The sequence below is a fragment of the Cupressus sempervirens genome, chromosome 8 (assembly GCF_028749045.1).
Source record: "Cupressus sempervirens isolate cs-2001-9-10 chromosome 8, ASM2874904v1, whole genome shotgun sequence".
Taxonomy (NCBI): Eukaryota; Viridiplantae; Streptophyta; class Pinopsida; order Cupressales; family Cupressaceae; genus Cupressus; species Cupressus sempervirens.
This window is the reverse complement of record NC_143125.1, coordinates 548,793,218-548,810,565: the sequence shown is the minus strand read 5'-3', so window position 1 is coordinate 548,810,565 and position 17,348 is coordinate 548,793,218.

The window sequence follows — 17,348 nt, the reverse complement described above, 5'->3', positions numbered from 1 at the left end:
TATTGATGGGTTATATTAGGCAGATTTTTGGTTACAGAAATTTTGGAGATCTTCCATTTTAGATATGCATCGAAGACTGCTCTACCGAAAGCTTCATCCATTAGGATGAAAAGAGAGGGAGATAAGGGATCTCCCTGCCTAATACCCCTGGAGATTTCAAAAAAGCCTTTAGGTGTCCCATTTATAAGAACTAAAATCTTTGGTGTAGAGATAAAATTGAAGATAAGATTTACCTATTAATGTGAAAAGCCAAAAGCTTCTAAGACCTTTCAAAGAAAATGCCAATTAACCATATCGTATGCCTTCTAAATGTCTAGCTTCATAAACATACATGCTTCTTTATCTATGGAAGCTGAATGAATGGCTTCTTGAATTATAAGTATACCATCCAGGATAGATCTCCCTAGAACAAAACTTGTCTATTCTTTAGAGATCAATTTCGGCATGAGTACCTTGAGCCTATTAGCTAAAACTTTTGAGAAAATTTTGTAGATAGTGTTACACAAGGCTATAGGATGAAAGTCCCCAGGATGTTCCAGCCCATCCTTCTTAGGGATCAGTGTCAAGAAGGAATAGTTGATTTCAGCAAGCAAGGGACCACCGTTCTGTGATGCTTCAATTGCTCTCCATAGGTCTTCCCCTAATATATCCCAACATTTTTGGAAGAAGAAAGCTTGAAAACCATCCTGCCCAAGATATTTATCTGGGCTCATGTTAAAGACCACAGTTCAAATCTCCTCCAAAGTTATTGGTCTGTTTAAATTTTTTTTGTCTTCCAATGTAACCAGTTTTGGAAAAAATTTAAGCATTCGGGACTGGGCCTCCCTATTTGATCCTTCATAGTTGTTGAGTAAATTCCTAAAATGTGATACTAGTGTGTCTGCTATTTCTTGTGGGTTTTCTATGTGCAAACCCTATGGACTCATGATACTAGTAATTTTCTTTAGAGATCGGTTATGAGCAGTTGAATTATGAAAAAACTTTTTGTTTTGGTCTCCCTCACCCAACCATTTCTCCCTGGATTTCTATCTCTAGAAGGTCTCTTCTTTTGAAAGGATAGCTTCCTGTTTCATGAGAAGTTCTTTTTCCAAAATATATTTCTCATAATTCATACCATGTCTTATAATATCCTAATTTATATTTTTAAGTTTTTCTTCAGTTTCTAGCTTTTCTCTAAAAATATTGTTGAAGTCCTCTCTGTTCCACCTTAAAATGTTTTCTTTCAGCAGTTTGAGTTTAGAGATAAAAATGAACATTTTAGATCCATCAAAGCACGCTTGAGTCTGGACCATGTCCTAATGAGTTCAAGACATTTCTGATCTTGAAACCACATATTTTCACACTTGAAAGGGTTTTTGGGAGGTTTAGACGGTTCAGAAATCTCCATACATACAAGGAAATGATCAGATCCTACATAGGGCAGGATAGAGAACTGGAAATCCTTATTATAAGCAGTGAGGATACCTACTATAAAGAATCTATCAAGCTTTTCCACAATATAAGAATTATCCTTTCTTTTATTATTCCACATAAATATACCATTATTTGGTGGAATTTCTAGCAAACTATGTTTATCAATCCATATCTTGAAATCTAAATATGAAAGTGTAAGATGTTGTGAACCACCTACTTTTTCATCCAAACTTAAAATAGTGTTGAAATCACCTCCTAAAATAATCAGACTATTTTTGTGCTCTAATAAAACTTTGCTTAATTCATCCCAAACAACTTTTTTCCCTATGATACTGTTAGGACCATACACATTGATGAGAATGAATTTCGTGTCTAATTTTAAGCTCTGTAAACTAGCACACAACCAATTACTACTATTCACTAGATACTTCAAAGCTAATTTCTTTGAATTCTAGATAATTCCTAAGCCACTAGATGCACCTATTGCCTCTATGAAGATTGAATCCCAAAGACCTAACATCTTACTTAGTTTAGTGCCTTCTAACTTGTTTAGTTTTGTTTCTTGTATTAAAATTATTTCTGAATTAAAGTTCTTTAGGTATTGTTTGATTAGCGTTTTTTTGCTAGGGGCATTTAGTCACCTAGCTTTCCAAGATGTAATCCTCATAGTGCCTTGGGAAGGCACTTCCCCTTCCCCGTATATAGAACCTCATTAATTTTCCTCTGTTCCCTAGCTAGACCTTCAATCTCTCATAACTCCTTCAATGATTTCCTACCTCTTTTTCCATTAGGCTTATCATAAATTGGAGAAATCAGGCCTTCCTGATTCATATGTAATCCGAGCTCTTGCTGATATACACCCAGGTCTTGTGCTGTTGTCGAGATGCATTCCTGTATTCTTTCAAACTCTTCAATTTCTAATTCCTTGTATATCTTATCCCCAAGGCCATCCTTCTCCAAGTCGTTATGCTCTAGTTCTGTCAAATTTCCCATGTTTGTCCTGTCCGCTTCTTGACTTATTTTTGTCTTGGTCCCGATCTGTTTGTCCTACTTCATTAAACTATCCTCCATCTCAATCTTTAATATATCCCTTCAGAGATCCTCAACTGTTTAATCTTCTCCTCCCAGTTTGATAATTTTTTGTACCAACTTCTCTTTTTGAGAGGTAGTGCTACTATCTATGTTATCAAAATCAAAGACCTGTATAAGTTCCTCTGATAACTGCTCAAGACTATTATCTTTAAATTCTGACACTCCAACCTCTGGTGTATAATTTAGATCCTTGTTTAGAAAGTGTTGAAAATCTTTGACAATAGATCCTTCTAGATTTCTACCCTCATGTCATGTTTCTGACTGATCCTCCACTAGGGTGAAAGGTGAGGTAGGATGCTCATCAGGTGTCTGCTAGAATTTTGAAACTCTTCTGGAGCCTTTAAATTTTAGAGTGGATAGCTTTGCCTCAGGGTATGTATCAATTGCCAACTGTTGAAGATATTGTTTTTCTGTCCTTGAAACTAATTCTTCCATCCTAACCTTGGGTGAGGAAAAAAGTAGATCATTTTCTACCTCACCTAGATCATGGAAATCTATTGGTTCTGTAGCTTTCAATTGTGACTTTCCTTGTTTCTCAATTCCCTTGTTCCCATCGAGCTCCTTCTGATTCATCTGTGTTGTGGAACCCTTTATAGTATCTATTTCTGAATAGTTCCTCCCTCTTCCATCACCCGTACTATTGCATCCTTCTTTGTATTATGAAGGAGCCTTATTTATCACTATTTCTTGCTCTGGATTTTTATCTGTGGTCCTTGTAGAAGCTTAAGCACTCTCCTTTCAGACATTGTTTGCTTTATCACTAGGTTTTTTCTGCTTTTGTGAGGAGTCAAGTTTTACAATCTTATTTCATCTTACCTCCTTATCATGTTTATGTGCAACCTTTTTCTTATTTCCTTTCTGCCTCTTTGAGGGCATTCCATCCAAGCCCATCTCTATATTCTCTTTAGGATTAGAAACTATTACCGATTTAAGCCTTATTTTTTCTGGTGAAACCATGTCTGTAGCTTCGGATTTTGGGTAAATGCAAAAAGTTGGATTGCAATTTCGCGGAAGTCAAATCTGCAAAATGAAACTTCTTAGAAGCGAGTACCTGATTTTTAAAAATGGGCACCCGTTATTTTTAAAAATCGGGTACCCGTTTTTTATTTTCAAAAAGTAGGTACCCGTTTCTCAAAAAAAGAAAAATTTAAATTTTTAAGAAACAGGCACCCATTTTGTACAAATAAAAAATGGGTACCCATTTTTTAAAAGTAAAAATCGGGTACCCGTTTCTTAAAAATTTAATTTTTAAAGTTTTTGACGAATTTTACATGCCGCTTTTAGCTTTTCAAAACGGGTACTCATTTTTTGAAATTCAAATAACGGGCGCCCGTTTCTTACAACATGAGGCGGGATTTTTTTTTCCTGCCTCGAATTTTGGTTTCAGATAGGCTTGGTGAGACCAAGCCTATGCCTTGGCCTCTTAAGATTTGGCTAAGGCATTGAACTAACAAATTCATGCCTTGCCATAATTTTTAGAGGGTCTTCTCGATCAAATTTTTTTATGAAACAAAAACCCATTAGAGCTCTCACTGTCCTCATTTCAAAAATATAAATTTTATAGAGTTACGTTTTTATTTACTATTTTTTTAAATTTTTTTAATCAAACGTGGTACCTAAATGTAAAATAGCAACGCTCACTAAAACTTTAATAACTTTTTTATTTTATATTTTTTCTTAAATTAATTTATATGTCATCAATCTACATTCAATTCTTTTGAAGTTAAAAAAAAAAAATTGAAAAAAGTGAAATTTTGATCAAATTATGGTGTCCGTACACGAGAGGTTTAAAATTTTTTTTTATAGCCAATCAAAAATAAATAAATAAATAAATATTCATTAAAAAATTCAAAAAAAATATTCCCATCAATCTTTGGTGTGTCAGGTAACTCCATTTAAAAGGATTCACATAAATTCATTCATTTGTGTCAAATTATGGTGTCTGTACACGAGCGTGGTATGGTCTTGAAACAAGGATTTTGAAAAAGTGGTTTTTAAATATCCATACCAAAAAAAAAATCTATCATATGGGTATACAAATAAATTACATATTCAAAAAGAAGATTCCAAGCACTACAATTTATATTTTTGAAGTTGTTTTATATTGAATCTCTAAATGGCTCAAATTTTGGCATCAATTGACAAAATATTTCAAAAACAGGAAAAACACTTCCACTTTTTGGCCAAAAGTGAGACCTAACTTCTTGCACTGACCCTTTTGTCCTCTCTTTCTGATCATCCTGAATTTGAAGCTCTGTTGGGGAGATCTATTCTTCAAATGCTCTAATTTTTTTGTTCTTCATTGCTCTCATCCAAGGAAATTTGCTTCTAAAATTCGAGGTAAGGGGAAGGATCTTGGGCATAATTTTATGAAGTTCATCAAATCTTAATATATCCACTATTTTCCCTTTGTATATCTGAAAGTTAATATCATATGATGCTTTGCTGGTTATAATTTTTTTGTTAAATTCAGTTGGATGATTAAAACTAACATTGATCAACAGCTTGATATTATTGCAACAATAGAAAGATGCATCGATGCCTCTAATCTCTCCTACCATAGACCCTATGGCTTTAATGATATATTCATGACAAAGCTCCAGAGGGAGAGATGAAAAAAAAAACCAGGAGGGAAGAGAGCATTCTAATTGTTCTATATTTAAATTATTTGACCAATCTATAAATTTGACAGAATGATTGTTGAAAAAACATTCAGATGCTAATAGAAACTCCTTTTTAATGGACTCATCAGAACATTGTAAGGATAGAGTGTTATTTGAGAGAGAGGAAATACTTACCTAATCCTTGCAGTTCTCCTCTAGCTAGTCAAATAACAGAGGGAATTCTTTCCGTGGTCCATTCCATATAGAAAATATTCCTCCCTTTAGACATTTATCCCATGAGGCTTTGACTTCTTTGCTTGAAATTCTGACAAATTCATTCTCCATTTTACGTAGGGTTGACCTAAGAGGCGGGCTAGGGTTAAATGGAGAGGGTCTATAATGGCTTCTACGATGTGGGGGGGGGGGGGTGTGTAAGAGCCTGGTGAATCTAACTTAGAAGATAGCCTTCCTACTTGAGGTGTAGCCGGGTGTAGTGGATCCGGTGACATAGACGAAGATTTGAAATTCTCCAAATGGGCATATCTTGTTAAATTAAAAATGTGGATTTGATTGTCTAATTGATCTACAATGAAGAAATAATGAATTGGATTCTTAATTACCTCTGTGTGGATGTCAAAGATATTCAAAATGGGGTCCTAAGTAAAATTTGCTTTCTTTTGATCTTCATGCCATTTGATCCGTTGCTGGCTGCAAGGCTCATCTGCGTCATGATTAAAAACTTCAAATCTATTTGTTGTGTTTACTACAAATCTTCTATCATATTTGGTTTGGAATCTCTTTTGGTGCCAATTTGGCGTGTTGGCTGATAAATAATTCTGCCAATTCAACCCCTGGCCGCTGGAGTTTCCATTCCTTCTTTTTTGCAAGAATTTCCTTTGTGAATTTTTTGCGGGCTGGAGAGGGATCAACATTTTTGCACATAAGCAGAGCAGAGCATTTTTTACTGTTTTTAAATTTTTTTTATAAATATATACTAAAGTCTATATATATAAAGCAATACAACTCTAAATAGCAATAGTATATTTTAATAAAAAATCAAATTTGATACTTTACAATAATTATTGATTTATATAAAACTAAAATTTAAAATATATTAACATTTTTAAAAACTATTTTCAAAACTAAAAATTGTGATAATTAATATTGATTAGACATTATTTTTGTTGTGAAAAATAAAAACATTACTTTTTTGAAAATCTAATGAACTTGTGACAAATGTGGAAAATATAAAGTTGTAATAATGAACTTATCACAAATATGGAAAAGATGAAATTATAATTAATGAATTCAGTAATGCATGTTAGAAAATATTTGTATTTTTGTTGGAGAAAATTGAATTTTGTCCCTAGGAAAATAGTCATTAGCCAATTGAAAAAAAAAAAGATTTTTGTTTTCATAAATAGATTTAAAAATATACAAGCATAAAACTTTAGATATAACTTTAGGAATAGAACAATTGTTCCCTAAAAAATTAATAGATGGTGGGTGAAAAAAAAACAATAGTTCCTTTCCTTTTAAAGGCACGGATTAATAATGCACTTTCCCCTTTCTTAAGGTAGTTAATGTCATTTCTTGGGAATCTCTTTTGGAAAAAAATAGTAATGACCATATACGGAAAAAATTGATGAAAGATATTGACCCTAAGGATGTGACTGATAATGGAAATAATTAATTCCTCTTATATTAAATGGTGAGGGTCCAATAAAAGTAAAGAATCTAAAGTCACCAAAATCACGACCATAAGAATGCTAGTGGTAGTTGATTTGAAAAACATCACTTTACCTTATGTTAAATGCTATGGATCCCTCATGGAAAAACACCGGAAGTTTGCAATGAAGCTTTTATTTTTTAATTTACACTTCTAATTTAAATTGTTGGTAAGTCTGAAAAAGCAAGTTACCTTGTCAATTTGGTAGAAGATTTGTTAAAAAATATTGTATAAATTTTAACATATTTTATAACATATTGTATATAATTTTTTTAAAATAAATATTACAATTTTAAAAATTGTGGTGAGGTAAGTTATATATTTAGGAGTATAGTACTCATCAATAAATAATAAAAAGCATATTGTATAGAACACAAAGAAATGATCTATCTACCACAACCAACGAAGAAAGAACTGCTATCATTTTTTAAAAGCTCATGACAACTTATCAAAGACAAACAACAATGTTCACAACTTTTGATAATAGACAATAGGTGATAAGATATGGCTATATATGCATCAAAGGCTTATCAATTAGAATTTTTTCTAATTTACTATTTAAATTAAATATTATAATATTTTGTACTCTAAAGTTCAATATAACTAATAAATTTAGAAAATGTCTTCTCAACAAGCATTTTTATGCCTACATAGAAATTCTATAGATGTATGTCTACTCTATGTCCACGACATTCCTTTGAGTGGCCATTAGTTGCTTCCATGAATCAATGGATGTGAAATAAAATAAAATAAAATAAAATAATTATATATTTAAATTCTAACATAGGCAATGGATACCAAAATAGTCAATTTGAATTTCTAAGAAGCAAAAGTATTATAAATAAAAATAATTAATTTAGACTTCCTAATTCAAATTAGAAGGTGAAACCATTGCATTGTTTAGATGAGATACAACAAAAAATTTAAAAAATAAGAACAATTAAAACAACTTAAAAATGAACATCTATGAACTCCCTCCCTCCCTGCTCCCCCCCCTCTCTCTCACACACACATGCGCACATGACAAAGACACAAATGCATGAGCTTGTAGTCTCTCTCTTGCAAATATAACTAATTTTAATTGTTACTTTATGCATTGTAAAATTGTAGTTGCAACAAAATCAAACTCTATATTCTTCCATCATCATCAAAAATGTCTATGAATGCTACCCAAAACATCAAGTTTATTTGTAGAATGGATTTTTCAAATAAAATTTGCAATCTATTATGTGATTGTAGATGTGTTTTTGATTAATAGTAGGAAAAAATTCATTGCTATTGTTAAAGTTTACATAATTTTTAAGATCAAAAAACAAATTCACATATTTTTTTAAATCTTTGAATTCCATGAAAGCTATGCTAATTATATTAAAAGATAATTTTACTAATATAATTCTTAAGAAAGAAAAAATTATTCATTACCTAACATTTTTGATCAATTTATAATTTTCATTTCTCTTACATCTAAGATAAAATTTTCAATGTTTCTTATCATCAATTGATGAAGAGTGATGATGTTTATCATCAATAGATAAAGAGTGACAATGTTTATAAGGAGACATTTATTTTTATTTTTGAAAAGAGCAAGATATGTGTTTGTCTATTTATACTTTTGCAAATAAACTAACAATATTAAAAAATTATACCAAGAACAATTTGAATTGGTTTATTAGTGATATTATTAAAATACATGATTAAATATTCTAAGTATTTATTGGGGACTATGTTTAAATTCTTTAATAACTTAATTGTAATTGACTACTCAATAATCAAAGGGATCTATTGACTAGAAAATAAAAATAATTATAAAGAAATTAAATGATGGATACATAGATTTAACAAAATATACGATGATACATTCAAATTATTAACTACATGTTAAATTTTTGTAAATGAGTCAATGAACCATTTATAATATATTTTGCTAAGCTTATTAAAAATTAAATAATAACTAGTGGTGCACTGCTTTTTATTAGGTAAAACATGTTTTGAAGGGGCCTCAAAATCCTATACAACTGTAAGTTTCATCAATTAACAACCGCAAAAGCAGAAACACAACCAAACAATAGCCTCATGAGAGACAAAGAAACAACTACCTATAGAAGATGAAATGGTAAAAGTTCAAGCTACAAAAACTTAGAATCTTAATCCTCTAAAGTTAGTACAAATACAATCTATAGGCTCGCTTAACCTTGAACATGATAACAAGGGTTTTTGCACACTCCCCTATGTAATGAGTTTTAACAAAGATCTTGTAAGTTTGGATGTCTAAAGGAAAAACATAGGCTAGTAGAAAACATAAAGGAAGAAAACAAGAATATGAAGAACAAAGAAAGATTTTGAAAGATTCCCCAAACCATCATTTTGAATTTGAAATTAATCCATAGACTATCTTGTACTCATTAGTGAAGACTTATTAGTAGACTATCTTGTATTAATCAATAATAACTTACTAATAAGCATATAACAATCATTTATTTTTTTTAAAAACCAATAAAAAACCCCTCTATTTCAAGAAAAGAGCAACCCACCTGCAAAGGAACTAGACTTATAGAGACCATCAATGTGGACAACTACTAATGATCAATACTTTTACTACCAAAGTAGCCCCCACCTACGTAATTGTACTTCACTTCAATAAAAGAGAACACTGCATCAAATAGTAAAGTCAAGAGATGTGAAACCCATGAAAATATAACGTTTCCATCTCAGTAGGAGAACCTTGAAAAGAGGCAGTTAGAAAAAGATGAAAGCAAATGGAACACGACACCATAGATAGATAGGGTGACCAGTAAGACAGAAGGAACCTAACATAGAAGCAGACGATTGGAATATATGATCACGTCAAATTTCATCACGGAAAAGCCCTCACAATATTACTCTACAATTAGAACTAGATGATATAAAATTTGATCACTTTTATGTAAAAAAAACCAATAAAAATTTAGTATAAGAACAACATAGAGCTGGAATATATTTAGGAAAACAACATAGAGCTGGAATACATTTAGGAAATCAATCTTTCTAGTAGACGCTACATCATAGTGTTTCCGCTACAACATTATCTACAGAGCACATGACAAAAAACATTCAACACGCTTAGTTAATTACATACTTTCAGTCGAAACTAAATCAATGCCTAGTGAAAAATGAGACTTCCTTTGAAGACGTGCATAGAAACTTGAAGCTAAGAATTAGCTACAACATAAAACTAGGGAAACACTCAATGATAAGAAACAATTGCTAACTTGTTGCACGCTAACTTCTCCATGATTGCCTTAGCTTTCCCTGCTGTATACAGTGCTTTCGCCATCCGTTTTTCATCCTTCTGCAGGGCCCATTTCCTCGACTTCACTAACAGCAGTTTCTAGGTCTTCTGCAGGCATTCATTTATTATATCTGCAAAGCAGCTTTCTATCTCTTTCCGTAGCTCAATTCACATCGTCTCCTTCATTACACACAATGCTGTCGCATAAATTGTAAACCGCCCTGCCTGATGCTGCTGCTTTCCAGTCTATGGAGTCATTACCCTCGCATCTGTTTGGAACGCCTTGTTTTTTCCCCTTCTTAAGAGGATTTAAGTGTTGCAGCTCAGTAGCTTTCTTTTTGAGGTCCTCCAACGCAACACGCATGTCTTCAGGTGTTGCATGCCTCGAACTGTTCTGAGAAAAGGCTGTTTTAGCCATTACTTTTTGAAGAGCTTGGAAGTACTTGTCGGCTGCTTCGCTAGTGACTCTGTCAGCTTTTGTATCTTCCTCTGCTTCGTCAACAAAATCTACAATTTCCCATGCTTGAGAATACACATCCAAACAATTCTTAATGTCCCTTGGAGGAAAAGCAAACCCTTCCTTATCAACTCCAGCAGAAGTTGAACATCGTTCCTTGTCAGCCTTAACATTGAATGTAGAGAGATGAACGATGATACCCAGCAAGGACACTGCCGCCATTTTCAATGACTTTTTACTATCGTCTGAGAACTGCTCCTCCACAGCTAAATATGGGATCTTTCCTCGTCCTTGGGATTGCTGTCTTTCCACGCCACTCTTGACTTGTGGTTGCTGAGTGACCCATTGCGTCGGCTTCTTCTTGCACAAGAACTTCAAATCTGCATGAGGCCTGTGAGGGTCCAAACAGCTCAACAAACCTAGACCTTTGTGCGTTCTCTTGTTGGTCAGAAACTCAACCAGATCTTCACAGTTATATTCACCGTCCTGATTGCCCTGTACACTGAGCCTCTTAGTCTGTTCGATGGACTTGCGATTAGACACCCACAGTGCAGGAGCAAGTGCTGGGCACAGGAATAAATTTTTGGTTTACAATTGTGTTGGTAAACAGATTTGTCACAGAAGAATTTGCCCAATGGAGTGTATGCGGCAAATCGTTCACAACAGTTGGATAGGCCCTTGATATCTGACCTTCCTCTGCGTTTTGAGGGGCAGCTCCCTCGTATGATATAATTTTAAACAGATTTTCAAATAAAGAATTCAAACTTCAAAGTTCAAGGGGAGAGTCGTGGAAGACGAATGCACCACACGCCCTCACAACCCTCTGTGGTTAACAAGATCGATAACGGTGGTGTCCAAGAACTACGCTTGAAAGAAACCAATGTTATTAAGCATATTCATTATCATTTGTAAACACTCGCATAGCACCATGAGAATGTCTACCAAAACGTATAACAATTTGGATTTTAAAATAAGAAACCCAAAGCACATCTCGTTTCTTTTCCTTGCACCAAGAAAAACAATAGAGATTTTTCAATTCAGAGATAAAAAGTGTACATACTTTCCAAAATTTATCCCTAGATCAAAATTTCAGCATAGTGTTCCCTTATTTTTCCAACCAAAAAGTCCCTTTACAAAGCCAAAAGGTGTCCTTATATAGACATAGAGGTTAATAACTACCTCTCTGAGGTTAATAACCACCTCCGAAACACAAAATTTTGGAAGGTTAATTAACCTTAAGAAAAATAACCTATACAAGGAAACTTGCAAAAACGAAACTTTAGCTAGAATTCCTGAAAACGTTTGCATATACAATCACTAATTCTTCTAGCTATTAGCTCTATCTATCAGGACACAATTGATCTGCCTCGGAAAGCCCTGTAAGCATCTTGAACGAGTATCATTGATTCATAGTTCGGAATGAACACGTTTTCCATCTTGAGTTTGGCTGTGAGATATCTATCTTGGATTTCTTCTGACTCCTGCCGATAGGCTGAAATGTTACAATCTCCCAACGTGACTGCAACCAGGCTAAGCTTCATCATAGTTTCAGCATCTGACACACGGTTCTCTATTTCTGAATGAATTTGAACGCTGAAGGAATCAAGGAGAAACTGACAATCAACATGCTGAAGATCACTTACTGGCATCCCACCTGTGATAGTAGAGATTAATTCATCTGTACTTTTTGCTTTCAGCTGCTCCAAAGAGGTTATTAACTTTTCAAACTCAGTGATCCCTTTGTTGATGTTTATCATCTTCCAACCAACACTTTTACTCCAGATACGTATTTGGTTGTCACTCGGATCAGCAATAATTTTCTCAAGGAGTAGGGTGCCCGTATCCAACTTGGCTATTTCCTTTAATTCATCAGCTACTTTTTGCCAGTTGGATTTATGTTCCTTGCTATTTTCCAGCTCCTTAGAAATTTCCTGTACCTGCGTGATGGCTTTCCCACATATCTCCTTTACTCCAGTTATAAGTTTTGAAGCATCTTCTATCATCCTGTTTATCCAAGCCTCGATCATTAAACTATATGACTTTTGTTGGTCAATTCTTTGAACAATAGTATGATCTAAAATACCATCAAGTCTTGTTGGAACTGGCGGGGTGGCCATGACTTGGGTATTAGAAGGGTCGCTGATTGAATTAACATAGGTTACCATCATTTGAAGTTGTTCTTTGAGTTGCTCTTTGGCTCTTCTCTCTTTCTTCGCCCTTTGCAACATCTGAGCGGCAATCAATTCAAAATTTTGAAACTCTCTTTCCGCATTAGAAGGACCAAGGTCAACGTTTTCTAGAATGAAATCTGATTCAGATGCTTCATCAACATTCTTTTCAACTATAGGCTTGGCTAATTCTACATACAGATTGCCTGAAGTTTTATCAATAGCTAACCTGGACATCACTTTGGTCTTTTTCGCCTTAGGAGGCTTCTGAAGAATGCTAGAGACCATATCAAACGGAGGCGGAATCAACTGAACAACATTCTTCCTCTTCTGAAGACTATCCTGGAACCATGAATGTGTAACCTTTGAAATTTGTTCGGCACCTGTTACATTTTCAGCAACCATTATTAAGTCCTCCGAATTAGATAACGGGTCATCCAACTGTGTAATGTCTATTATGGGTGCATCAGGAGGAGGAAGACTCAAGTGAGGAATTGCTACATCACAAGGGGATGTAACCGGAACATGTGATTCAACAATTTGAGGGCTTCTTAGGTCTTTTTCATTACTTCTACCTTTCATTTTTGTCCTTTTCCTTTGTACTGTAAACTTATCTGGCTGATTCAAATTTTCATCTTGATCTTGAACATCTATCTTCTCACTAGAAGCGGCCTCTATTGCCATGTGAGACGATCCCCCTGTATTATTTCTCCCTTCTTCATTTTGAGATTCACCAGTTGCTTTTTCAATTCTGATTTTACTAATCCAATCTCTTGTTCTTCTAAGAACATAGGAAGACCTCTCTTTCAAACTTTTCAATTCGGGAATTGACCAATCAATAGGAGGGAGCTCTAGTAATTCAATCTTCTCGTAATAATAAGGATCAACCAAAGAAACTTCATCATCAGCTATGCCTGTCACATCAATGTCTAACTTGAAGTTTATTATCTGCCGTACTGTAAGCCGCATCCAATCCCTCTTCCTGACTTCGAAGTCATTTTCGCAATCCTCCCAAAAGTCTTCCAGCGCCGGGAAGTGACCGAGACTAGGATTTAACTTCAATTCATTCACAGCATAGCCCTTACTATCATAAGGGAAACGCATCGTGTAAGGATGCAAATTTATCGTGGCGATGGATCTTTCAATGTTCCTGGCATCTGACGCAGTGTCACAACTATAATATCCGATGCCGATAGGGAAAGTTATTTCATCTGTCCTCCTGTTCCTGCAAAGTTTGTTGATTTGATTAATTTGCCTGCACATTTCAATTAAGACTAGTTTATCATCAACAAATCTAGGTAGCATCAACGGACATCCATCATAGGCAGCCAGCCGAATATAAGTAAACTTCGGAAATTGTATAAAAACACTTCCATATTTTTGCACTTTCATTGCTGCTTCTGGTGAAATCCTGAGCCCAATGTTCCCCTGAATTTCCCTTACAGTTAGCATGGTGAATGCGTCATTCACTCTTCTGAAATGGTGTAGGCTATTATCATACTGAATTTGAGGAAGATAATTATAAATGATGGTCGTGTCATCATAAATGCCCTGCCGGTTAAGTCCTAGCCAACTTTTGATACTTGCAATGGCGTAGAAAAGGTATGAAGTCATATAAAAGTAGTCATTTTCCCGAAGTCCCATGAGCTGTCTGTGCAGTGAGTCACTGATAATTTCAGCCCAATCAATGTATTGTTTTCCTTCACAGATAATATTAATGAATAGAAACATCCAACCTTCAAACTCGTGTGAATCCCGAAGACCAATGATCCTGCTCAACAAGGTTACCATGTTCGCCACATCTTCTTTCAGTGATGATCTGTGAATGGATTTGCCTAATTGAGATTTGCCTCTTCTTGGTTGGAAAAACCACGATCTTGCCACAGTATTCAAACATTGAGTTTGATTGGCAGCAAAATATTCCTTGGCAGTTCTTAGATTAATGCTGGCGTATTGCATCCTAGCAGGCAATCGAAAAATGATAGCAATAGAGGCAGGGTCTATGCGGGCAATTGTTTCATTGTTTGGCGAAACAACTTCTCTAGTGCTGGGATGATAAGCCTTCACGCACTCCAACACTAATTCTGGGCATTGTACGGAAATAGGATGTCCGCCTGCTTGGGCCAAGCCACTTTCCAATATTTTTCCAGCTAATGGAGTCCTTTCTTCATTCACAAGAGATGACCAGAAGTCTTGAAGACAAACATTTCCCAAAATGGTATCACCAATATCTGGGAGCGTATTTCTTAGAACAGGAGCATAATCCGGCCTCTGATACTTGTACTTCATGGTTTGATTTCCAATCCTTTTCTCAAATATGCCGAATTACAGAGGAAAATAAGAATGCTGATTCGAGCTTGGGTAACTTAATGAGTGGAGGTTCCGAAATTGCAGGTCAGGAAAGGGTATTTTGTCAAACATTTCACGTGCTTCCCTAGCACTCTACATGTCATGTTTGTGTCCACCACCTGCCTTTTAATCTTTGGCATTTCGTCAAACAGATCAGGGGCGATCTTAGGAGCTACTGTAATTTGTTAATGGATCTTTCATCTATAGCGAGGTGGTGTCAACGGAGGGCGCAGACATCTTCCATCTCTCACATATGGAGATAACAGGAAATCGTTGACAAGGAATGGTCAAATATTATATAATCAAAGGCATTATTTAAAGCCAAAACCTGTCAAAGCAAGCGGTCTTCTTCCAATTCGCAATCCGGAATGCAGGAACAAACTTACGAATTTCAGAATGGGACGTTTGTGGTGACGCCTTTATCAAGTTGGGCGGGCGGTATTAAGGGCTCGTATCAATAGAGCGAGAAGGAGGAGTGGCTTTGAGGAACCGCTCATTGGTCTGGAACGGCCTTATTTAAATGCATATTGTCAGTGTGACCGGTGCATATACCCGTGCTTAGGTCCCTTATAATCGTAAAGGGCCTCTATGTCATACAGAGCCGAGCCGCCATAAAGTATAGGGCGGGGTCATCGTTTTCTGGGAAACTCATTAGAAATAGAACTGGTGAGAAAGAAACTCACTGCCGCTGCCTCATTCTGCTTGATATCCGCAGAGACATTATGTCAAGCACGTCAAGTGCAAAGTATTATGGCTCACGTTTGGTTAACACTCGAAGGAACTTCATAGGGTAATCTTCACCATTTCTGCTGGGTGTAGGGTCAACAGCAGGCCAGAAAGTATGTTGGGCGATCAGGTGGCGAGGACGCGGACTCAAATGCTGCTTCCTCCCTTGCTGCGGGCTATCGAATTGTCAAGGATGTTGGGCGAGATAGCGACTTTGCACGGAACTTAGTAAATGGGATCACGAGCAACCGGCTCAGGAACTGCTGGTGAAACGGCCTCTGCTCCAGCGCATGAACATTTCATGCGATGATTAGAGTCTTCTTCCTTTGTGCCACCTTTCTACACATCATAAAATATTGAGATGGATTGCGTTATCGGGTCACTGGACTGTCACTCTTTGCCGTGAACATCTTCTTCTTTGATTCATGCACAAACTCATCCTCGACTTCCCGTAGAAGAGATCGAAATAGGTTAGAGAAATTTTAAAACAGGTTAGTAACCGTCTCGAAGAGGTTAAGAAATACATATTTTGATGGCTATCCTTAACCTCTTGAGAGGTTAAGAAAAACATGTTTTCGGTGGTTGACATTAACCTTTAACGTGGAGGTTAAGAAAAACATGTTTTTGAAGGTTAACATTAACCTCCTAAAAAGTTAAAGGTTAAGAAATACATATTTTCGAAAGCAATCATTAACCTTTTAAGAAGTTAAAGGTTAAGAAATACATATTTTTGAAAGCAATCATTAACCTTTAATATCTTGAGGCTCAGAAGCTGGATTTCGATGATCTCAAGTGCTGTGCGGAGCTGAGAACGAGCCGGAGATACGGAGGCTTAAAGACTCGCAGACTTCAAAGATAAAATGGCCAATTTGATGTTTTAAAACTAGACAAGTTTTAAAAATTAACAGAGGCTTATAAAGTTCTAAGAATTTTATAACCGGTCAACAAATTGTGATGGTGTTTAAATGTTTTTTCGTTATTATTAAATTTTAGGGTTTGCATTGCATTTGGGGTGGTGTTTAATTTTAGGGTTTAATTAATATTTTGTTATAACTTTAGTAAAGGTTTAAACAAACCTTTACGGGTCTGGTGGTTGCCAAAACCAGTTCCTAACTATTTGGCTTCGTTTATAAATTCTCTCTGAAATGTTTTGGGAGGGTATGATTTGAGATTTTCTTTTCTGTGTGAAGAAGGACTAAGATATTGAGAAGATTATTATCCAGCCTGAACAGATGAATTAAATAATATTTGTAGTGTTTTCTTGCTACTTGGGTTTTGGTTTTATTTTATTCACATTGCAAATTGATTAGGGATGCATATCATATCTGTTATTTTTTGAATAAAATAGTAGTAGTAGCATTGTTTTCTTTTTGTAGAAGTTATCGTTGCAGGAAGCCAGACTCACACTAGAATCTGTGGAAATTAAATTGGGCAGTAATGCCTCTTGCTCGCATAATCACCATGTGAAGTGGCCTGAGTGTGGTGGAGAGCAGGTAGGAGGAATGTACATTACTTTCTTCATGGCCATTTGTAGGAATGGGCT